The following is a 24889-nucleotide window of genomic DNA, read 5'->3' on the forward strand; positions in this document are numbered from 1 at the left end:
TGAGTGTTGTTAAAAGGAAAGGCCATGTAACACAGTGGTGAACATGCCCTTTCCCAACTACTTTGGCACGTGTTGCAGCCATGAAATTCTAAGTTAATTATTATTTGCAAAAAAAAACTAAAGTTTATGAGTTTGAACATCAAATATCTTGTCTTTGTAGTGCATTTAATTAAATATGGGTTGAAAAGGATTTGCAAATCATTGTATTCCGTTTACATTTACATCAAACACAATTTCCCAACTCATATGGAAACGGGGTTTGTAATCAGCACCAATTGTAACCAAAACACAAACCCAGGGGTGCTGAAAACCAGTGTTTGGTTAATTACTGAAAACCAGTAACTAGTTACAGTTACTAGTTACTTTATTTCAAAAGTAACCCAGTTACTAACTCAGTTACTTACACCAAGAAGTAATGCGTTACTGTGTGTTTTAATTTTTTTTATTTAAGGCTCTCATTAATGCCCTTTTAGTCTTCATTTCAGTACTGTTATTGCACTGGAGAATAATACAATCTGTTGATCAACTTGACATGCATTTGCATCACTGAACTCTGCTAAGCAATGTGGTCTACATACAACACACAAAGAGTATATAAGAGAATTTAAAGAGTGTGTGTACCTTCAGTGATGAATGATGGGCAGAGGCAGAGTTTGGAGTGTCTTCTTTAGCTTGCTTTCCATGTTTATGTACTCACTGCCCACTGTGTACAGCTGCCTGAAAGCGGGTGACTCCACTGTAGAAATAGCCCGCATGTCTTCTAGCACATACGCTGCAATGTCTCTATCAATGTTGTCCTGGCTAGCAATCCCTCCGTTAAAATCCAGCCGCTGTGTGTCTCTCTTTACGAGCTTCGTCGAAGCATTTTGCTTTTGTAGCTGTTTCAGCAGATTTAAATTGTTGTTTTGGGCAGTAGATATGATCTTTGATCCAAGACACAACTTACATTTAACCAAAATGTTCTTTTCTTTGTGCTCGACAAAAGAAAAGTAGTGAGAATATCTCCATGTCAAGAAACTCGGCTTCGGCTAAAGCCATGAAGTTTTGTTAGTAAACACAGACACTGAGGTAGTAGAAATAATAGAACAAAACATGATCCGGGCAACGGATCGTCACACATTGTCCTGTAATGCAACGTTTTGCACATGTTTTGTATTTCTGATCTGTCTGAAGAGTAATTGTTTTCACACTTTTTCATTGGAAAAGTGTCCCAGCATCACCTTTAAGTGTTGTCAAAGGATCAACCACAGCCTCTGGATAAATTAGAGCCTTAAGCTGAATCGTACTTTCTCAACGCATGATCAGCGTCGCTCTTGATACATCTGCACTTTGCCGTGAAAAACAGTCTTTGCCAGTATATGAGGCCCCTAGCTTCTTCCCCTACTCAGCTGTATGGATCCCACAAATCAGATGGTGGGTGATTCATTATAGCCAACAGCAGCTGTCATTATTATACAGCCACATAATGTGGATGAGGAAAATGCAATTAAAACAGTTATCTCGTAAGACAAAAAAAAAGAAGCTCTGATATCAAAGTACTGATCAACTTGTTAAAACTCATCTGAGATAATAGAAATTATCATACTGCACCTCAAATGCCAAAATTAATATATTTATTTATTGGCCGTCGTAATTGTATATTATTAACGGATGCGTGGTGCATTTGTATGAATGTCATGATGAGCTCTACATATTGTAATGCATAAAGTTGCAAGAGTCGATCATCTGATTTCCATAATAACAGGAGAGATTGACATGCACTAAACATAATGATGGCAGATTGTTCAAACAAGTATGAAGAAAGAGCAATTGGTTTTTCGTCTTGCTATTCTCAAATCCAGTTCATAACTTTTGTCATACTTGCCAACCTTGAGACCTCCGATTTCAGGAGGTTGGGGGGGGGCGTGGTTAGGGGCGTGGTTAAGAGGGGAGGAGTATATTTACAGCTAGAATTCACCAAGTCAAGTATTTCATATATATATATATATATATATATATATATATATATATATATATATATATATATATATATATATATATATATACTGTATATATAAGAAATACTTGACTTTCAGTCAATTCTAGCTATATATATATATGTATATATATATATATATATATATATATATATATATATATATATATATATATATATATATATACATATATATATATATATAAATAAGAGAAATACTTGAATTTCAGTGTTCATTTATTTACACATATACACACACATAACACTCATCTACTCATTGTTGAGTTAAGGGTTGAATTGTCCATCCTTGTTCTATTCTCTGTCACTATTTTTCGAACCATGCTGAACATGATGATGCATTCTGTGTGGCACGCACAAAAGTGCTTTCATCAAATGCACTAGATGGCAGTATTGTCCTGTTTAAGAGTGTCACAACATTGCTGTTTACGGCAGACGAACTGCTTTACGGTATACAAAAACGTGACTGCTGTTGTTGTGTGTTGTTGCTGCGCTGGGAGGACGTTAATGAAACTGCCTAACAATAAACCCACGTAAGAAACCAAAAACTCGCCCTCCATCATTCTACAGTTATAACGTTATTGGGCAGGTATGCTGTTTATGTTGTGGGCCTGAATTTCGGTAGATTTTCAGGAGAAAATTTGTCCCGGGAGGTTTTCGGGAGAGGCGCTGAATTTCGGGAGTCTCCCGGAAAATCCGGGAGGGTTGGCAAGTATGACTTTTATGGACATACTTTCTAGGCGCAGTCAGGGCGTTGAGGGGATCCGGTTTGGTGGCTGCAGGATTAGGTCTCTGCATTTCGCAGATGACGTGGTCCTGAAGGCTTCATCTGGCCAGGATCTTCAGCTTTTCTCTGGATCGGTTCGCAGTTGAGTGTGAAGCGACCGGGGTGAGAATCGGCACCTCCAAGTCCGAGTCCATGGTTCTCTCCCGGAAAAGGGTGGAGTGCCATATCCGGGTTGGGGAGGAGATCTTGCCCCAAGTGGAGGAGTTCAAGTACCTCGAAGTCTTGTTCACGAGTGAGGGAAGAGCGGATCGTGAGATCGACAGGCGGATCGGTGTGGCGTCTTCAGTAATGCGGACCCTGTATCGATCCGTGGTGGTGAAGAAGGAGCTGAGCCGGAAGGCAAAGCTCTCAATTTACCGGTCGATCTACGTTCCCATCCTCACCTATGGCCATGAGCTTTGGGTTATGACCGAAAGGACAAGATCACGGGTACAAGAGTTTCCTCCGCCAAGTTCCAAAGGCTCTCCCTTAGAAATAGATTGATTGATTGAGACTTTTATTAGTAGGTTGCACAGTGAAGTACATATTCCGTACAATTGACCACTAAATGGTAACACCCGAATACGTTTTTCAACTTGTTTAAGTCGGGGTCCACATAAATTGATTCATAGTACAGATATTATCAGATATATACTATCATCATAATACAGTCATCACACAAGATAATCACATTGAATTATTTACATTATTTACAATCCGGGGTGTGGAAGGGTCGGGGGGGGGTTAGGTTTGGTTGTTATCATCAGTCATCAACAATTGAGAACAGAGAAATGGATATTGGAACAGTGTAGGTCTGACTTGGTAGGATATGGACAGCAAGTAGTGGGCAGAGAGAGAGAGAGAGATCAGAAGGCATAAGAAAAAGTATATGCATTTGATTGTTTACATTTGATTATTAACAATCCGGGTTAGGGTGTTGGTTTAGGGTTGTAGCTGCCTGGAGGTGAACTTTTATTGCGGTTTTGATGGAGGATAGAGATGCACTTTCTTTTATACCTGTTGGGAGCGCATTCCACATTGATGTGGCATAGAAGGAGAATGAGTTAAGACCTTTGTTAGTTCGGAATCTGGGTTTAACGTGGTTAGTGGAGCTCCCCCTGGTGTTGTGGTTATGGCGGTCATTTACGTTAAGGAAGTAGTTTGACATGTACTTCGGTATCAGGGAGGTGTAGCGGATTTTATAGACTAGGCCAGGGGTCGGCAATCTTTACCAGTCAAAGAGCCATTTTGACCAGTCTCACAAATTATAGAAAACAATTGGAGCTGCAAAATTTTTTTGAAATTTTAAATGAAATAACACTGCATACGAAGTTGTTTTTTTTTTTGCTTTGTGCTATGTATAAACTAGGGGTCTCAGACACGCTGCCCACACCTTTATGTGGAATTTGAAAGCTGGTGCGGCACGCAGGTTTTGATTTAATGGCGCTTGTCAGCGTCATGCGTGCCGTGATGATACAGCATATAGCACCCACTACAGTCAGCGTGCCTGATCAGCCACACGTTGTATGGGGCTTCCGTTTTGCTCACGTAGGTAACAGCATGGCATACTTGGTCAACAACCACACAGCTCACACTGACAGTGGCGGTATAAAAAAAACAACTTTAACACTCTTACTAATAATGCGCCACACTGTGAACCCACACCAAACAATAATGACAAACCCATTTCGGGAGAACATCTGCACCGTAATACAACATAAACACAACAGTACAAATACCCAGAATCCCATGCAGCCCTAACTCTTCCGGGATGCATTATATCCCCCCCCCCCGCTACCAAACCCCGCCCACCTCAACCGACGCACAGAGGGGAGGGGGTTGATGTGTGAGGGAGCAGAGTTGGGGTGGGGGCGGGGTTTGGTGGTAGCAGGGGTGTATAATGTAGCCCGGAAGAGTCAGGGCTGCATGGGATTCTGGGTGTTTGTTCTGTTGTGTTTATGTTGTGTTAAGGTGCAGATGTTCTCCCGAAATGTGTTTGTCATTCTTGTTTGGTTTTGGTTCAAAGTGTGGCGCATTATTAGTAAGAGTGTTAAAGTTGATTTATATGACCACCATCAGTGTAACCTGTGTGGCTGTTGACCAAGTATGCCTTGCTGTCACGTATGTGTGCAAGCGAAAGATGTATATTGTTTAACAAGTGTTGGGCTGGCACTCTGTTAATACAGATTGTAGAGGGCGCCAAATGTTGTATCATCATGGCACACCCTTATTATAGCCGTAAGGGTGAAAATCGGTGAAGATTAATCCCGGGAGTTATCTGCGAGAGGCATTGAAATCCGGAAGTTTCACAGGAAAATTGGGGGGTTCAGCAAGTAAGCTGCTGAGCCGCATCAGAGTGATCAAAGAGCCGCATGCGGCTCCGGAGCCGCGGGTTGCCGACCCCTGGACTAGGCTCAGTGCAAGTTGTTAAGGGTGAGGTGCTCTGTTATCCAGGGGGAGCTCAAAGAAAAAACGCTGCTCCTCCACATCGAGAGGAGCCAGATGAGGTGGTTCGGGCATCTGGTCAGGATGCCACCCGAACGCCTCCCTAGGGAGGTGTTTAGGGCACGTCCAACCGGTAGGAAGCCACGGGGAAGACCCAGGACACGTTGGGAAGACTATGTCTCCCGGCTGGCCTGGGAACGCCTCGGGATCCCCCGGGAGGAGCTGGACGAAGTGATAGGGAGAGGGAAGTCTGGGCTTCCCTGCTTAGGCTGCTGCCCCCACGACCCGACCTCGGATAAGCGGAGGAAAATGGATGGATGTATGGATGTCTTTTAAAGTTATCAAATAACAAGTCATCCACAAGTAACCCCATTGTTTACAATCATATTATCTTATTACAATTAACAGGGTGTAACCCGCCTTCCGCCCGAATGCAGCTGAGATAGGCTCCAGCGACCCCAAAAAGGGACAAGCAGTAGACAATTGATGGATGGGTGTAGAAATTATGTTTCCAGCTGTTCATATGTGTAACAGGTCATAAACACAATGTATACGCATGTTGACAGCAAGACAATACCAAAGGAACATAGTTGAACAAATTGCCTTTTTCCACATCCATGCATTTTATATGTGCTAAATGTGGTTTTGCATTATGCTGATGAAATATGCATGTGCGTGCCCCGAAAACATTCCCTCAGGCAGCATTTGTTGCTGGGAAATGTCGTCAGCTTTAATGAAGCCATTTCAGATCTTCAAGGTATTGTCGAGTGCACTGAGAACCTCAAATGAACACCACCATACAGTAATGTTGTCCCGATACCAATATTTTAGTACTGCTACAAGAATGCATTTCAATACTTTTCGGTACTTTTCTAAATAAGGGGGACCACACAAAATGGCATAATTAGTTTTATTTTAACAACAAATCTTACGGTACATTAAACATATGTTTCTTATTGTGCAATTTAAGAACAATTTGTCCTTAAATAAAATAGTGAACAAGCAAGACAACTTGTCTTTTAGTAGTAAGTAAACAAACAAACGTTCCTAATTTAGCTGCTGACATGTGCAGTAACATATTGTGTCATTTTCCATTCTATTATTTTGTCAAAATTATGAGGGACAAGCTGTAAAAAATAATTATTAATCCACTTGTTCATTTACTGTTAATATCTGCTTATTTTCTCTTTTAACATGTTATATCTACACTTCTGTTAAAATGTAATAATCACTTATTCTTCTGTTGTTTGGATACTTTACATTAGTTGTGGATGATACCACAAATGTAGGTATCAATCCGATACCAAATACTTACAGGATCATACATTGGTCATATTCAAAGTCCTCATGTGTCCAGGGACGTATTTCCTGAGTTTATAAACATAATATGATATTAAAAAAAAAAAAAAAAATTATGTGACGATAAAAGATATCGATGTAATCATAGTATCGACTAGATATGCTATTGTACTTGGTATCATTACAGGGGATGTAAGGTGTAGATCCACCCATGGCATTTGATTTACAAACCCCGTTTCCGTATCAGTTGGGAAATTGTGCTAGATGTAAATGTAAACGGAATACAATGATTTGCAAATCATTTTAACCCATATTCAGTTGAATATGCTACAAAGACAACATATTTGATGTTCAAACTGATAAACATTTTTTTTTTTTGCAAATAATCATTAACTTTAGATTTTGATGCCAGCAACACGTGACAAAGAAGTTGGGAAAGGTGGCAATAAATACTGATAAAGTTGAGGAATGCTCATCAAACACTTATTTGGAACATCCCACAGGTGAACAGGCTAATTGGGAACAGGTGGGTGCCATGATTGGGTATAAAAGTAAATTCCATGAAATGCTCAGTCATTCACAAACAAGGATGGGTCGAGGGTCACCACTTTGTCAACAAATGCGTGAGCAAATTGTTGAACAGTTTAAGAAAAACCTTTCTCAACCAGCTATTGCAAGGAATTTAGGGATTTCACCATCTACGGTCCGTAATACCATCAAAGGGTTCAGAGAATCTGGAGAAATCACTGCACGTAAGCAGCTAAGCCCGTGACCTTCGATCCCTCAGGCTGTACTGCATCAACGAGCAACATCAGTGTGTAAAGGATATCACCACATGGGCTCAGGAACACTTCAGAAACCCACTGTTAGTAACTACAGTTGGTCGCTACATCTGTAAGTGCAAGTTAAAACTCTCCTATGCAGGGCGAAAACCGTTTATCAACAACACCCAGAAACGCCGTCGGCTTCGCTGGGCCTGAGCTCATCTAAGATGGACCGATACAAAGTGGAAAAGTGTTTTGTGGTCTGACGAGTCCACATTTCAAATTGTTTTTGGAAACTGTGGACGTCGTGTCCTCCGGACCAAAGAGGAAAAGAACCATCCGAACTGTTATAGGCGCAAAGTTGAAAAGCCAGCATCTGTGATGGTATGGGGGTGTATTAGTGCCCAAGACATGGGTAACTTACACATCTGTGAAAGCGCCTTTAATGCTGAAAGGTACATACAGGTTTTGGAGCGCCATCCAAGCAACGTTACCATGGACGCCCCTGCTTATTTCAGCAAGACAATGCCAAGCCACGTGTTACATCAACGTGACTTCATCGTAAAAGAGTGCGGGTACTAGACTGGCCTGCCTGTAGTCCAGACCTGTCTCCCATTGAAAATGTGTGGCGCATTATGAAGCCTAAAACACCACAACGGAGACCCCCGGACTGTTGAACAACTTAAGCTGTACATCAAGCAAAAATGGGAAAGAATTCCATCTGAGAAGCTTAAAAAATGTGTCTCCTCAGTTCCCAAGCGTTTACTGAGTGTAGTTAAAAGGAAAGGCCATGTAACACAGTGGTGAACATGCCCTTCCCCAACTACTTTGGCACGTGTTGCAGCCATGAAATTCTAAGTAAATTATTATTTGCAACAAAAAAAAAAAAGTTTATGAGTTTGAACATCAAATATGTTGTCTTTGCAGTGCATTCAATTGAATATGGGTTGAAAATGATTTGCAAATCATTGTATTCCGTTTATATTTACATCTAACACAATTTCCCAACACATATGGAAACGGGGTTTATACTAAAACACTGCCGACTGCGAATGTCTTAAAGCACCTTTATCTGTGGGCATTTCAGTGTTATAACTTCACCTTTATCTTTAGTTTTTAAACCAAAATGCGTCCGTTCTCCCTTCTCTGTCTAAACAGTGTGTCTGCTTGTAAGTACTCAGTGATTGTGCGCTGCCGAACATGCTCCTCTGCTCGCCAAACCAGCAATGTCACAACATGACGACTCGCCGTCATGCCCCAAAACCGGTTCTTTTCAAACAGAGTATAGTACCGTTTTTTTCGTTCATTAGTACCGCCATACCATACCAGTACCGGTATACCGTACAACCCTACCATACAGTGAGCAAAATAAGTAGAGATGTCCGATAATGGCTTTTTTGCCGATATTCCGATATTGTCCAACTCTTAATTACCGATTCCGATATCAACCGATACCGATATATACAGTCGTGGAATTAACACATTATTATGCCTAATTTTGTTGTGATGCCCCGCTGGATGCATTAAACAATGTAACAAGGTTTTCCAAAAATAAATCAACTCAAGTTATGGCACTGCCATATTTATTATTGAAGTCACAAAGTGCATTTTTTTTTTGACATGCCTCAAAACAGCAGCTTGGAATTTGGGACATGCTCTCCCTGAGAGAGCATGAGGAGGTTGAGGTGGGCGGCGGGGTAGGAGGGTAGCGGGGGGTGTATATTGTAGTGTCCCGGAAGACTTAGTGCTGCAAGGGTTTCTGGGTATTTGTTCTGTTGTGTTATGTTGTGTTACGGTGCGGATGTTCTCCCGAAATGTGGTGGTTGGTGTGGGTTCACAGTGTGGCGCATATTTGTAACAGTGTTAAAGTTGTTTATACGGCCATCCTCAGTGTGACCTGTATGGCTGTTGACCAAGTATGCGTTTGCATTCACTTGTGTGTGTGTGAAAAGCCGTAGATATTATGTGATTGGGCCGGCACGCAAAGGCAGTAACAGTACAACATTCATAACCAAATCTAGGCTTCTGGTTCGTTTTAAAAATTGCCTTATGAGGACTCTGCACGGGTCTGACTGAGTACATTAGCGGTTATCTCCCTCAAGCATCAGTGGTGGTGGGAGCAATATGTCATTTTTTTTTTTTTTTTCCCTCGCTGCCATGTGACCTGCTCCCGGAGCAGGTTTAGGGGTCACATTCTCAGGGTCACATTCACTGACAGGCTTTATTGCTCCATCGACCGCTCCAATGGGCCGCACCTGCCACTGCTCAAAGCTCGAAACCAGCTCTTCAACGTCTTCCCTCGCTGCCATTTTTTTTTTTAAACCGAGTGCACCTGCCAGCGATGTCACAGATGGACTCGTGAGCAACAAGAATGAAATATTCATTATTGCATGCATGCGCTTAATGTGTTTGCGTTCTCGTCTCAACCCACAGATTTTGCTTGTCGGGGGCTTGGATTGTGATAGAACTGGTGACATGTGTCATTATTAGAGATGTCCGATAATATCATATGCTTTAAAATGTAATATCGGAAATTATCTGTATCGGTTTCAAAAACTAAAATGTATAACTTTTTAAAACGCCGCTGTACGGAGTGGTACACGGACGTAGGGAGAAGTACAGACCAGACATACTTGCCAACCCTCCCAATTTTCCCGGGAGACTCCCGAATTTCAGTGCCCCTCCCGAAAATTTCCCGGGACAACCATTCTCCCGAATTTCTCCCGATTTCCACCCGGACAGCAATATTGGGGGCGTGCTTTAAAGACACTGCCAATCACATAATATCTACGGCTTTTCACACACACAAGTGAATTAAAATTATACTTGGTCAAAAGCCATACAGGTCACACTGAGGGTGGCCGTATAAACAACTTTAACACTGTTACAAATATGCGCCACTGTCATGCTCTGTGGTCTGGATTATGTTTTGTTATTTTTTGGACTCTATTAGTTCCTGTGTATGTGCACCCTTGTTTGTTTTAGTTTCCATGACGACTCATTAGTTTCACCTGCCTCATGAGTTCGGATCACACACCTGCTCTAATCAGAGGCTATTATTTAAAGGCATACTGAAGCCCACTACTACCGACCACGCAGTCTGATAGTTTATATATCAATGATGAAATCTTAACATTGCAACACATGCCAAATACGGCCGGGTTAGCATACTAAAGTGCAATTTTAAATTTTGCGCGAAATATCCTGCTGAAAACGTCTCGGTATGATGACGTCTGCGCGTGACGTCACGGATTGTAGAGGACATTTTGGGACAGCATGGTGGCCAGCTATTAAGTCGTCTGTTTTCATCGCAAAATTATGTGATGGTAAATCTTTTGCAATTTGTTCAATGAACAATGGAGACAGCAAAGAAGAAAGCTGTAGGTGGGAAGCAGTGTATTGCGGCAGGTGTTGTGCCGGATAACGCACCCCAGCTGTAGAATGCACCCCCTGACTGTTGTGCCGGATAACACAGCCGGTGTTTCATTGTTTACATTCCCGGAAGATGACAGTCAAGCTTTACCATTGGCCTGTGGAGAACTGGGACAACAGAGACTCTTACCAGAAGGACTTTGAGTTGGATGCGCAGACGCGGTACCGTGAGTACGCATGCAGCTGTGGCTTCCAAACATTTGATCGCTTGCCCGTACGTGCGTGCCGCTATGTGCATGTCACGTACGTAGCTTTGGGGACTTTGGGGAAATATATGTGCTGTATGAACTTTGGGGAGGTGAACGGTACTTTGGGCTGTGGGATTGAGTGTGTTGTGCAGGTGTTTGAGCTGTATTGGCGGGTTATATGGACGGGAGTGAGGAGGTGTTTGTTATGCGGGATTAATTTGTGGCATATTAAATATAAGCCTGGTTGTGTTGTGGCTAATAGAGTATATATATGTCTTGTGTTTATTTACTGTTTTAGTCATTCCCAGCTGAATATCAGGTCCCACCCACCTCTCACAGCATCTTCCCTATCTGAATCACTCGCACTGCCCTCTAGTCCTTCACTCTCACTTTCCTCATCCACAAATCTTTCATCCTCGCTCAAATTAATGGGGAAATTGTCGTTTTCTCGGTCCGAATCGCTCTCGCTGCTGGTGGCCATGATTGTAAACAATGTGCAGATGTGAGGAGCTCCACAACCTGTGACATCACGCGCATATCGTCTGCTACTTCCGGAACAGGCAAGGCTTTTTTATTAGCGACCAAAAGTTGCGAACTTTATCGTCGATGTTCTCTACTAAATCCTTTCAGCAAAAATATGGCAATATCGTGAAATGATCAAGTATGACACAGAATGGACCTGCTATCTCCGTTTAAATAAGAAAATTGCATTTCAGTAGGCCTTTAAGCCTGTTTTGCCAGTTAGTCGTCCTGGCGACATCTCTCTGTACATGTTATTTTCATGCTCTGCTCATGCTGGTATTCTTGCGATTGCTCTTTTCATGCTTCATGCCATGCCACGTAAGTTTCGTTTATTCATGCCACAGTTTAGTGAGTCTTTTTCATGTTTTTCTGTTTCATGCCTCAGCTTTCGCGTGCGTTAGGCATGCTCGCCTTCGGGTTGTTTTCTGTTTTTGTAGTACTTTGAGTTCAAGATTAAATCATGTTTTTACCTGCACGCCATGTCCGGAGTAGTCCGTTTGCTTCCTGGGAAAACAATTCTCGCAATAAGCTGCGTAAAACTCCACGTCATGACATCCACACTGTGAACCCACACCAAACAAGAATGACAAACACATTTCGGGAGAACATCCGCACCGTAACACAACATAAACACAACAGAACAAATACCCAGAACCCTTTGCAGCACTGACTTTTCCGGGACGCTACAATATACACCCCCCGCTACTCCCTTACACCCCCCCCCGCCCCCCCCGCCTTTCACCACCTCAACCCCGCCCACCTCAACCTCCTCATGCTCTCTAAGGGAGAGCATGTCCCAAATTCCAAGCTGCTGTTTTGAGGCATGTTAAAAAAAAATAATGCACTTTGTGACTTCAATAATAAATATGTCAGTGCCATGTTGGCATTATTTTTCCATAACTTGAGTTGATTTATTTTGGAAAACCTTGTTACATTGTTTAATGCATCCAGCGGGGCATCGCAACAAAATTAGGCATAATAATGTGTTATTTCCACGACTGTATATATCGGTATCGGTTGATATCGGAATCGGTAATTAAGAGTTGGATAATATCGGAATATCGGATATGGGGAAAAAAAGCCATTATCGGACATCTCTAGCATACTTGCCAACCTTCCCGGATTTTCCGGGAGACTCCCGAAATTCAGCGCCTCTCCCGAAAACCTCCCGGGACAAATTTTCTTCCGAAAATCTCCCGAAATTCAGCCGGAGCTGGAGACCACGCCCCCTCCAGCTCCATGCGGACCTGAGTGACGTGTCGACAGCCTGTATTCACGTCCGCTTTCCCACAATATAAACAGCGTGCCTGACCAATCACGTTATAAATGTAGAATGATCGAGTTCTTGGTTTCTTATGTGGGTTTATTGTTAGGCAGTTTCATTAACGTCCTCCCAGCGTGGTAACAACACACAACAACAGCAGTCACGTTTTCGTCTACCGTAAAGCAGTTCATCTGCCGTAAACAGCAATGTTGTGACACTCTTAAACAGGACAATACTGCCATTTACTGTACATGCATATGTGACAATAACATCTAGGGCTTTTAGAGAGTGCAGTGCACAACTGCGCACACAACAAGGAGACGAAGCAGAAGAACGATGAAGATACAGCCGTGGCGACGACGAGTAAGATGAAGAAATACGCTTGTAAGTTCCAAGCCGCAGCTGCGATTGGACCTGGATAGCCTCCGGGAAGAAGTAGTGGACTACCAAGTGCTTGGCAGATGAAGCTCTTCCCCAGGAAGCAAAGATTGACCGGTTTTGGGCCATGCGAGGGAGAGATGGAAGATTCCAGACTCTAGTGCATTTGATGAAAGCACTTTTGTGTGTGCCACACAGCAATGCATCATCAGAGAGGGTGTTCAGCATGGTTAGAAAAATAGTGACAGAGAATAGAACAAGGATGGACAATTCAACCCTAAACTCAACAATGAGTAGATGAGTGTTATGTGTGTATATATGTGTAAATAAATGAACACTGAAATTCAAGTATTTCTTTTATTTATATATATATATATATATATATATATATATATATATATATATATATATATATATATATATATATATATATAGCTAGAATTCACTAAAAGTCAAGTATTTCTTATATATATATATATACATACATATATATATATATATATATATATATATATATATATATATATATATATATATATATATATATATATATATATATATATGTATATGCATACATATATATATATATAAAAAATACTCCTCCCCTCTTAACCACGCCCCCCGCCCCACCCCCGACCACTCCCCTCACCCCCTCACCCCCCACCTCCCGAAATAGTGACAGAGAATAGAACAAGGATGGACAATTCAACCCTAAACTCAACAATGAGTAGATGAGTGTTATGTGTGTATATATGTGTAAATAAATGAACACTGAAATTCAAGTATTTCTTTTATTTATATATATATATATATATATATATATATATATATATATATATATATATATATATATATATATATATATATATATAGCTAGAATTCACTAAAAGTCAAGTATTTCTTATATATATATATATATATATATATACATATATATATATATATATATATATATATATATATATATATATATATATATATATATATATATATATATATATATATATGCATACATATATATATATATATATATACTCCTCCCCTCTTAACCACGCCCCCCGCCCCACCCCCGACCACTCCCCTCACCCCCTCACCCCCCACCTCCCGAAATCGGAGGTCTCAAGGTTGGCAAGTATGATCTCTAGTCATTATGATAATGAATGCTCACACAGTAAGACTCGAACCTTGTGACACTCTCTTAATGTATTTTTGTGAAAGCTAGTGTCTCTGGCAGTCGTATGTACCGCATGGCGCGGTTATTTCTGGAAACAACTTAAAGCGGATAAACTTCACAGGCTATTTTTGAAGGTATGAATCAAAGCAAATTCCCCACAGTGCAACAGAGAGCCTTGTACAAAGTACATTCTATCTACAGTAGATTGACCTTCTTAGGCCTTTTTTCGATCACCTATGACTATGCAAATTTTCCCCAAAGCGAGTTCATTAAATCAATAAGAAGCACAAAACACCTGAAATCAACTGACAGATCCCTTCAAATGTAGCATGAAAAAAAAATAGTATTCATCCTTTGATTGCATATCACCTCATACATAATGATTATGCACCGTAGCCCCGGTGCGCCTTTACAACCATGCAATGATCCAAATCCCCGGTAATCTTATTGCACTGATGCATGACATCATTATCATTTAAAATGCCTGTAAAGCTTCAGTGCACTAGTCATGGCCAAGAACAAACGATCTCTGCGCCCTTCTCCGGAGGTATAAGACTTCATAGAATTCCCGTGACGAGGCTTTGGTAACAAAAGCCTCATTACAAATTCTTTCAGGGGATATTCTGAAGTGACTAGACATTACCGCAGCTTTAAAAACCTAAGTGCATGTCCAAATCTACCCTCTACGGAATGCTGTAAAAAGCTTTCTTCTGTTTTGCTGGTTTGCAAGGTTTATTGCAAAACACGTTCACACATGCACTTCATGCCATTGCCAGTCAATCTCATATTTTCCAAAAGCAATACATGAGATGAAACACTCATCCATTTGTTTGCTTTTTATTTCACAGTGAAATTGCTCGACATTTAATGACACTGTACCAACACCGTGCTTATTTACTTGATTTTTCTGGGTTCATAGAGCACATTCTGGGTTCATAGAGGAGTGTTTTTCAACCACTGTACAGTCTGGTGTGCCGTGGGAGATTATCTAATTTCACATATTTGGGTTGAAAACAATTTTTTTGCAAACCAGTAATTATAGTCTACAAATTATGTGTTGTTGTTGTCCAGAGCTCGGCAGAGTAACCGTGTAATACTCTTCCATATCAGTAGGTGGCAGCCGGTATCTAATTGCTTTGTAAATGCAGCTAAAAAGGTGTCTTATGCTTAAACCAAAAAAATAAACAAAAGGTGCGTGCCCTTAAGAAAAGGCATGGAAGCTTAGGGAAGGCTGTGCAGAACGAAACTAAAACTGAACTGGCTACAAAGTAAACAAAAACAGAATGCTGGACGACAGCAAAAACTTACTGTGTGTCAGGCTAATACTTGCCAACCCTCCCGGATTTTCCGGGAGACTCCCGAAATTCAGCGCCTCTCCCGAAAACAAATTTTCTCCCGAAAATCTCCCGAAATTCAGGCGGAGCTGGAGGGGGCGTGGCCTCCAGCTCCATGCGGACCTGAGTCCGCTTTCCCACAATATAAAGAACGTCTACAGTAAAGCAGTTCGTCTGCCGTAAACAGCAATGTTGTGACACTCTTAAACAGGACAATACTGCCATCTAGTGCATTTGATGAAAGCACTTTTGTGCGTGCCACACAGCAATGCATAATCAGAGAGGGTGTTCAGCATGGTTAGAAAGATAGTGACAGAGAATAGAACAAGGATGGACAATTCAACCCTTAACTCAACAATGAGTAGATGAGTGTTGTGTGTGTGTGTGTATATGAGTAAATAAATGAACACTGAAATTCAAGTATTTCTTTTATTTATATATATATATATATATATATATATATATATATATATATATATATATATATCCATCCATTTTCTACCGCTTATTCCCTTCGGGGTCGCGGGGATATATATATATATATATATATATATATATATATATATATATATATATATATATATATATATATATATATATATATATGAAATACTTGACTTGGTGAATTCTAGCTGTAAATATACTCCTCCCCTCTTAACCACGCCCCCAACCACGCCCCCGCACCCACCCCCCACCCCCCACCTCCCGAAATTGGAGGTCTCAAGGTTGACAAGTATGGCCTGACAGTTTGGTTATGTTTTAGTTTTTCCCGCGCTTTTATTTTGGTTGTTTCCTGCTTGTCTCCCTGAGCGCTGTGTTCCCTCAGCTGCGGCTGATTGGCACCTGGCCACACCTGGTGTCAATCAGCCAGATGCTATTTAGGCCTGCCTTGCCAGCCAGTCTGTAGGACTTGTCGATGTCCAGTACCGTATTTTTCGGACTATAAGTCGCAGTTTTTTTCATAGTTTGGCCGGGCTCCAGTGCAACTTTTCCTTCTTTATTATGCATTTTCGGCAGGTGCGACTTATACTCCGGTGCGACTTATACTCCGAAAAATACGGTACTTGTCGTTGGAGCTACTACTTGTCATTCTCATTCTTTGCGGTAAGCTGTTCCTAATAGCTATTTACAGTTTGCTGTCTCCTAGCTCTTTTGTTTCGTGTTATCCTGTTAGCCGTTTCCAGTTTTTCTGTTCGCTGGTTCCTGTTTTCAGTTTGGCTATTGCTAGTTCCTGGTTTGTGTTTCACATTTATTTTGGACATTAAATGATGTTTTCCTGCACCAATCCTGCCTTCTCTGCATCTTGAGGTTCGTCACCTACACCTCGTGACACTGTGGAGCAAAGACGGCGTCCACAATGTACATCCGAACATGACATGACAATCAACAATGTCCCCACAAAGAAGGATAAAAAACAACTGAAATATTCTTGATTGCTAAAACAAAGTAGATGCGGGAAATATCGGTCAAAGGAAGACATGAAACCGCTACAGGAAAATACCAAAAAAAGAGAAAAAGCCACCAAAATAGGAGCGCAAGACAAGAACTAAAACACTACACACAGGAAAACAGCAAAACAACTCAAAATAAGTCATGGCGTGATGTGACAGGTCGTGAAAGTGCACCTACTTTGAGACAAGAGCTATATTGATGCATAAGGATGTCGTCGTGGCTTGTGCAGCCCTTTGAGACACTCGTGATTTAGGGCTATATAAGTAAACTTTGATTGATTGATTGATTGATTGACATTTGGGTTTCTTTATTATTTGAGACTTTTTAAAGTGGAGCCAGGGTTCAAAAGGAGAGTCATGATCATGGCCCGGCTTTCCCGGTCATGATTAGTCGACAAAAAGTCATTGAGCAACCGTTCTTAAGAACACAATTTGTTCTTAGGCCCAATTACAAAGTTTTTAAGGAGATTTTTGTATTCACCAATGTTTTTTTAGCTGGGATTTGTTCGTAGGGAAGGTCACAATCTACGAGTGCTCCAGAGCACTCTTAGGGTGGCCTATTTGTTCTTACTTTCCGTTACTTCTAGTGTCTAATGTTAAATTAATATCATAGATATATAAAATATATATAGATACAGTATATATAGATATATATCTATATGTATCTACAAACCCCGTTTCCATGAGTTGGGAAATTGTGTTAGATGTAAATATAAATGGAATACAATGATTTGCAAATCCTTTTCAACCCATATTCAATTGAATGCACTACAAAGACAAGATATTTGATGTTCAAACTCATAAACTTTATTTTTTTTTTGCAAATAATAATTAACTTAGAATTTCATGGCAACAACACGTGCCAAAGTAGTTGGGAAAGGGCATGTTCACCACTGTGTTACATGGCCTTTCCTTTTAACAACACTCAGTAAACGTTTGGGAACTGAGGAGACACATTTTTTAAGCTTCTCAGGTGGAATTCTGTCCCATTCTTGTTTGATGTACAGCTTAAGTTGTTCCACAGTCCGGGGGTCTCCGTTGTGGTATTTTAGGCTTCATAATGCGCCACACATTTTCAATGGGAGACAGGTCTGGATTACAGGCAGGCCAGTCTAGTACCCGCACTCTTTTACTATGAAGCCACGTTGATGTAACACGTGGCTTGGCATTGTCTTGCTGAAATAAGCAGGGGCGTCCATGGTAACGTTGCTTGGATGGCAACATATGTTGCTTTAAAACCTGTATGTATCTTTCAGCATTAATGGCGTCTTCACAGATGTGTAAATTACCCATGTTTTGGGCACTAATACACCCCCATACCATCACAGATGCTGGCTTTTCAACTTTGCGCCTATAACAATCCGGATGGTTCTTTTCCTGTGTCGCGCCTCGCCAAGGAGCAGCGAGAATACCAAGAAGCGCATATGCCAAATTTTCAAAGAGAATGGCCTACGGATCACGATTGAAGCCAACAAGCAAACCGTCAACTTCCTTGACGTCACTTTCAACCTGAGAAATAACAGCTACCAACCATTCACGAAACCCAACACAACACTCCAATACGTGCACCATGACAGCAACCACCCACCCACCACAACGAAAAGAATACCTACCGGAATCAATAAAAGGCTATCGATGCTGTCATCTAGCAAAGCTGAATTTGACCAAGCAACCCCCCCGTACCAAAAAGCCCTTGATGAAAGCGGATACAATTTCACCCTCACCTATGAACCCACGCCAGGAAACCAGCCAAAAAAGAACAGAAAACGAAACGACATCATCTGGTACAACCCCCCATACAGCAAAAACGTCTCAACTAACATTGGACACAAATTCCTCAATCTGATTGACAAACACTTTCCCAAAGACAACAACCTAAGAAAAGTATTAAACAAGAACAACATTAAATTGAGCTACAGCTGCATGAACAATATACGACAAATCATCTCAAACCACAACAAAACAATTGCAAATGAGCCGTCGACCCCCAGTCAGAGCGACTCCAAAACCAACAAAGCATGTAACTGTCGAAAGAAACCTGATTGCCCCCTCAACGGGGGGTGCTTACAAACATCAGTTGTCTACCAATCTAAGGTAATACGCAAGGACATTAACACATCCGACACATATGTAGGATTAACCGAGGGTGAATTCAAAACCAGATGGAACAATCACAAGGCTTCTTTCAGGAACAAAAACCTGCGAAATACCACAGAACTCAGCAAACACATTTGGGACCTCAAAGACAATAATGTTGAATATTCAATAACATGGCAAATTCTTGCATCCAGCACACCTTACAATAGTGGTAATAAAAGATGCAACCTATGCTTGAAAGAGAAACTGTTTATTATTTACCGTCCAGACCTGTCATCCCTCAACAAGCGCAGCGAAATTGTAACAACATGCCGCCATAGACGGAAACACCTCCTAGGTAACACATGAGCCAATCACCACGCCCCTAGGCCAGCCTGTACCCACCTACTCTGTGCCCTATATAAACCATGGTATGCGAATGCTCCCATTAAAATCTCCTGATGATTGAGGGTACCCCCCCTCATGAAACAGGCCTGTAGAGATGAAATAGTCTTGTGATTTTTTTTCCCACACAAACATATATATATATATATATATATATATATATATATATATATATATATATATATATATATATATATATATATATATATATATATATATAAAGAGATATAGAGATAGATAGATAGATAAGACTGACAGACATATAGCAAAATGAGCAATATATAGATATTTCAAAATACCGCACACACACACACACACACACACACACACACACACACACACACACACACCATGTTTACTGCATGGGTTATAGTGCCCCAGATCTTAGATTCATATGTGCCCTTAAACCCAGAGTTTGCACTGCTGAGGATCCTACTTTGTTTTTATCCACTTCCTGTAGTAGAACCTCCATTTCTGAATTCGACCAGTTTTTTTTCCGCTTCTGGGATACCTCAGCTGTCCCCCCTTTCTTAAACTTACGTTTTAACATTATGTATTTCCCCTGCGGCATAATACGGAATTTGGTTTGGAACTTGGGCAAGTGTTAGTTTGATTGTCCAGGATGAGTGGAATGTGTTAATTTTGGAATAGGTTGAAAAATGTGGGAATTTTGCAACCTGGAATAATGTCCCATTCATTTCAATGGGAACTTCCCAGAAATTTGGGAATTTTGGGAACAACTGGATTTTTTTGAAAATTATTAGGATTAATGAATGTCCTGAATGAGCTGAATTGGTTGGTGTTGGAATTGTTTAAATCGGTCGAGAAACGTTGAATTAGTAACAGTTTTTAATTGAGAAAATTCCTGGAATTTCAGGAAAACCGGGAATTTTTCTAGTTTCTTCACCAGCTTGTTTTTTTTTTCCTGAATATGAGTAGTGTTTTGACGGTGCAACGGTTGAACTGGGTTGAAAATGTGAAAGGAGTAGTTGAACTTAAGAAGGGTGGAAATAGGTTACCAAAAAGACGGGAATTCCTGGAAATGTTTTTAATGTGGAAAAATGGTAGTTTGAATTTCTAGGATAAGTTGAATGTGTTGAATGTGGAATGGTTGAATGTGGGAATTGTGGAAGTTTTAAAAATGGCCAATTCATTTTGAATGGGGAAAATGCAAAAAAAAAAAAAGGAATAATGGGAAATCCGGGAATTTTTTTTTTAGAATTGTTGAAGTAGAACACACAATTCCTGAACAGGCTGAATATTTTGAAGATGGAACAGTTTGAATTAAAGGAAAAATGTGGGAATTGTGGAACTTTGAAGAATGTCCCATTGGTTTTAATGGGAATTTCATAAACAATTGGGAATTTCGGGAAAAGTTGGATTTTTTTTGAAAATGCTACAAAATTTGAATGGTGTAAATAACTTGAATTGGTTGGTGTTAGAGTTGTTCAAATGGGTCGAGAAATGTTGAAGTTGTAACATGTTGATTTGAGAAAGCGTATTACAGAATTCCTGGAATTTCGGGAAAACCGAGAAATGTTTCAGTCCAAAAAACAATTTAGTTTTTTGTCCTGATTAAGAAGAATGTTTTGACGGTGGAACGTTTGAAATACGTTGAAAAATGTGGAAGGACTGGTCGCCAGAAAAAAGAATGGAAATAGGGCTTGGGAAAAGCAGGAATTCTGGAACATCCTGGAATTTTTTTGAACTTGGAAAAATGATAGTTTGAATTTCCAGAATGGTGGAATGTGTTGAAGGTGGAATGATTCGAATAGGTTGAAAAATGTGGAAATGGTGAAAATTTGATAAATGGCCAATTCATTTTGATTGGGAAAAATGTCCCGGAAAACCTGGAATCCTGCAAAATCTGGGAATTTTTGGAATTTGTCAAGGGAAAGCCCGCGATTCCCGAATAGGCTGAACAGTTTGAAGCTGGAACGGTTTGAATCGGGTAAAACATGTGGAAGTTTGAGCGCGCCAAAATCTGGAGAAGAAGAAGAAGTTTAATAAATAGATTAATTTTGGTGTAGAAAACCATATGTGTGAAGGCTTTGGCGCATTCACACTATAAGAACAGCGCAAATGAGAAGTGACATGGAGGCAACTGATTCACATGAGTAAGCTTGTTTAAAAATATACGTTTTAAGGCGAGATTTGAAGGTGGCAATGAAAGAGGAGTGTTGAATGTCCAGGGGCAGAGAGCTCCAGAGGTGGGGGGTTGAGTGACTAAATGCTCTTGACCCCATGGCAACCAGGCGTCTACGTGAGAGGATGAGCTGGATGGTGCAAGAAGACTTCTGAGAGAACGGCAGGGTGTCTTGATATGAAGGAGATTGGTGAGATACGGAGGGGCAAGATTGTTGATGGCCTTAAATGTGAGGAGAAGGATCTTGAAGTGGATGCAATATTTAATGGGCAGCCAATGGAGTTGCTTCAGGACAGGTGTTATGTGACTAATGGAGGAGGTTCTAGTAATAACACGGGCAGCGGAGTTTTGAACCAGTTGTAGTCTATGGATGTACTTGTCAGGTAAACCAAAGAGTAGAGAATTACAGTAGTCCAAACGGGATATGACCAGAGTGTGAACCAGAATTTCAGCACTGCTGAGGGAGAGAGATGGGAGTAGGCCAAAGATATTGCGCAGATGGAAGTATGCTGACCGAGTGGCATTATTGATATGGGACTTGAATGATAAGTGCTATCCAGGATGACACCCAGACTCTTGACCTGGGGAGAGGGGGACACTGATGAATATAGACTTTGCATGCAGTTGCAATTCCAGTCTAAGCCTGGGCCCCTAGATTGGGGGTCCAGACTGAGGCCAAGGGGAAAAATATAAACATGTGTGTAAGAGGGAAACATCAAAGAACACAAAGGGCATAAAAAACAATAAAAGAGCAAAACTGATGCAACCAGCTGCCACTCTGGCAGTGCCACTTCTACACACAGTCAAAAAAGTAAAACAACAAAACACCCACACACACTGTGGTGGCCTCTGCGGTGTTCCACGCCATCGTCTGCTGGGGTGGGGGCAGCATGGCCAGAGACAGGAGCAGACCCAACAAAGCAACCAAGAGAGCCGACTCCACCCTTGGCCGCCCACCGACTCTCGGCCAGTGTCCAGTCCGCATGGACGAGCAAGGATGCGTCTAAAGAGACCGAGGCGTCCGATACACGCTCATTCAGCACGTCCGTCCCGGCGCCTCCAGTCTCTCTAAACGGACTCCGGTGTGGCAGAGACCCAGCAGCTGGTCCCCATGGCCAAAAAGCTCCCGAAATGCAGATCAAGAAGCCCACAAAGAGGCACCACAGAAGTCACACAGCCCTAAAGGATCCCGAACCAAAAGGCAAAAAAAAAAAAAAAAAACCCAAATGAAAAAAAGAGGGAAACACCAGGAATACAAAAGGATGCAACAATTAGCTAAGAGGGAGGAGGTAGATGATAAACAGGAGGGGTCCGAGGACAGAACCTTGGGGTATACCAGAGGAGAGGTAGGGAAGAATGAGATCTGAATGTTTTGAGTTGGACAAACTGAGTACGAGATAAGATTTAAACCAGTCCAAGGGTGTACCAGATACTCCAAAGGGAGGCCAGTCGGTCGATAAGGATGGCATGAGAGATGGTGTCAAAAGCCACACTTAAGTCCAGGAGGATGAGAATTGTGAGTTGTCCAGAGTCCGCAGCCATGAGGAGGTCATTGGTTATTTCAACAAGACGAGATAAGATTTAAACCAGTCCAAGGGTGTACCAGATACTCCAAAGGGAGGCCAGTCGGTCGATAAGGATGGCATGAGAGATGGTGTCAAAAGCCACACTTAAGTCCAGGAGGATGAGAATTGTGAGTTGTCCAGAGTCCGCAGCCATGAGGAGGTCATTGGTTATTTCAACAAGAGCTGTTTCTGCGCTATGAAGTCGGAGGAAATTTGATTAACTAAACATTTGATGGGCAGCATGGTGGCAGAGGGGTTAGTGCGTCTGCCTCACAATACGAAGGTCCTGAGAAGTCCTGGGTTCAATCCCGGGCTCGGGATCTTTCTGTGTGGAGTTTGCATGTTCTCCCCGTGACTGCGTGGGTTCCCTTCGGGTACTCCGGCTTCCTCCCACCTCCAAAAACATGCACCTGGGGATAAGTTGATTGGCAACACTAAATTGGCCCTAGTGTGTGAATGTGAGTGTGAATGTTGTCTGTCTATCTGTGTTGGCCCTGCGATGAGATGGCGACTTGTCCAGGGTGTACCCCGCCTTCCGCCCGATTGTAGCTGAGATAGGCTCCAGCGCCCCCCGCGACCCCAAAGGGATTAAGCGGTAGAAAATGGATGGATGGATAAACATTTGATCATAGCTGGGTTTCACTAGTTGTTGTCCCATTGGCGGAAATCATAACGAGCCACTTGCATAATTTGTTAGGCTTAGTCGTTATGCTGGAGGATCTTTCTGACTCAACCCTTCCACTTCTCCAGATTTGCAACCTGCAAAGCTCCAATGGCTTGTGATGACTTAATGAAAAACGCTCGATTGTCACCAAAATTTAATTTAGACTTAGACTTAGATTTCCTTTTATTGCATACTTGCCAACCCTCCCGGATTTTCCGGGAGACTCCCGAAATTCAGCGCCTCTCCCGAAAACCTCCCGGGACAAATTTTCTCCCGACAATCTCCCGAAATTTCAGGAGTCCGTTAACCCACCATATAAACAGCATACCTGCCCAATCACGTTATAACTGTAGAATGATGGAGGGCGAGTTCTTGGTTTCTTATGTGGGTTTATTGTTAGGCAGTTTCATTAACGTCCTCCCAGCAAGGCAACAACACACAACAACAGCAGTCACGTTTTTGTATACCGTAAAGCAGTTCGTCTGCCGTAAACAGCAATGTTGTGACACTCTTAAACAGGACAATACTGCCATCTAGTGCATTTGATGAAAGCACTTTTGTGTGTGCCACACATCAATGCATCATCAGAGAGGGTGTTCAGCATTATTCGAAAAATAGTGACAGAGAATAGAACAAGGATGGACAATTCAACCCTTAACTCAACAATGAGTAGATGAGTGTTATGTGTGTGTATATGTGTAAATAAATGAACACTGAAATTCAAGTATTTATTATATATATATATATATATATATATATATATATATATATATATATATATATATATATATATATATATATATATATATATATATATATATATATATACATATATATATATATATATATATATATATATATATATATATATATATATATATACATACATATATATATGAAATACTTGACTTGGTGAATTCTAGCTGTAAATATACAGCCCCTTTTAGCCACGCCCCCGTCCCACACCGACCACGCCCACACCCACCCCCCTCCCCCCATCTCCCGAAATCGGAGGTCTGAAGG

Source organism: Nerophis lumbriciformis, linkage group LG14 (assembly GCF_033978685.3).
Source record: "Nerophis lumbriciformis linkage group LG14, RoL_Nlum_v2.1, whole genome shotgun sequence".
NCBI lineage: Eukaryota > Metazoa > Chordata > Actinopteri > Syngnathiformes > Syngnathidae > Nerophis > Nerophis lumbriciformis.